Source organism: Silene latifolia, chromosome 1 (genome assembly GCF_048544455.1).
Source record: "Silene latifolia isolate original U9 population chromosome 1, ASM4854445v1, whole genome shotgun sequence".
Taxonomy (NCBI): domain Eukaryota; kingdom Viridiplantae; phylum Streptophyta; class Magnoliopsida; order Caryophyllales; family Caryophyllaceae; genus Silene; species Silene latifolia.
This window is the reverse complement of record NC_133526.1, coordinates 74,318,049-74,319,770: the sequence shown is the minus strand read 5'-3', so window position 1 is coordinate 74,319,770 and position 1,722 is coordinate 74,318,049.

Below are 1,722 nucleotides of genomic sequence, written 5' to 3'. Positions count from 1 at the left end.
ACCATCACATTTTCCTATTTCTCACCTTTCATGCCTTAAGGGGTTGACATGCGTTAATGTACAACTTAATTCTACTCAACACTCTCATATTTCTATTATTTACACCACTACTAAGCTAAACCCAACTCAATTACTCACGAATCTTTCAAATTACCTCAATAGCCTTCTTAATCCTCACATAGCTTCCTTTCCGCCACAGTATCAAACACCTACTTGCACGGTTTGAATTCTCATCAAATACCTAATCGACATCATTTCCCATAAATTACGTGCCTTACACTCACATTCGATACGTGGAAATCCCGGAGTTTCAATCACCCGAGGTATCACCGGTTCTTGGCAAACTTGCCTTGCTTGGTTGCTCCTTGCATTTCATGGTGGCTTCGACATGCTATGGGACCAATTCTCATAACAAACTCGGTGTAGAAGAGAAGAGAAGTGAGACGATTGGAAACGAAATTGGAATTTTGCGCGACGATTCTAGTTTGCTAACAACAATATGACTAGAAAAATTTGACTTATTTTCCTTTGAATTTAATTAAACCAAAATTTACTCAAGAGTCAAGACACAAATTTTTCGGAAAAATGAACCTCTTGTGGAATTACATCACTATTTAATCTCAATTCAAGGCAAGATACTATAATCATGGTAAATATTAAAGCTTTTAACACTTTTAAGTTAAGGACGAAACATGAAACCAAATTTTGGCACAAGCTTTGGCTATTTTCGAGAACTTGAAGAAATTTTGGGACGAAATTTTCAATTAAGACAATACAATGCATCACTAACAAAATCGAAGTCTTATGGCTCAATTAATTCAGGAATTAAACATAACAATTAAATTTGTAGCATGAACTCTAAACCATTCCAAAATTTTGGAAAAGCTTTAAGACAAAATTTTCAAATTTTAAAACCATGCCTAACATTATGAAACAACATTTGAGGCTTTATGACATAATTAAATAAAGAATGGAGTATAAAATCAATTTTTTTGGTATAGCTAACATACATGTCGAAACTTGAGGCGATTTGTAAGGCAAGACTCCTAGTTTAATGCAATATCAACAAGGACCAAGTGCCAAGAAACAAATAGATCATGTTTTGAGTGCAAGAATCAAAATTGGTCATATATGCTATGGGATTTCAAAAAAATTTAGGCAACATTTCAAGACGAAATTTTGATTCAAGATGACACATATTGTTATTAACAAAGATAGTAGCCTTATTAGTCAATTAAACTAAGTGTTAAACACTTATTTACTGGTCAAGAATTTTGGCTAACACTGGACTATCATCATTGTTCGTGTTACGCCATCAATAGTTCAATACCACGAGGTTTCCAATGATGAGTTGTATTCCTCGCACTGGAGGGTGATTTTCCCATCAAATATCCATCGGTAGTTTCTCATATGAACATTTAGCAGTAGGTAAAATTTTTTCCTTGAGTTGTAAGCGCCTTTTGTTTTCTTTTTTATATTGTTTTTCAAAAAGGCAGTTAGAGAATGGTAATATATAGGTGCGTGTATGTAAATGACTTAAACCAGCTAGTCATGTTTTCATAAACGGTTCAATTAAAACTCAAATATTGAGCTTAAGTTGAGCTCATCCAAATCTGAGTCGATTCCGAGATCAACAAGTTTCGGATCAGACTCGTTTGGGCTCGGTTTTAGTTTTTCTTAGTATAGTTTGAATAATTTTTAATTTTATGCTATTATGGTATC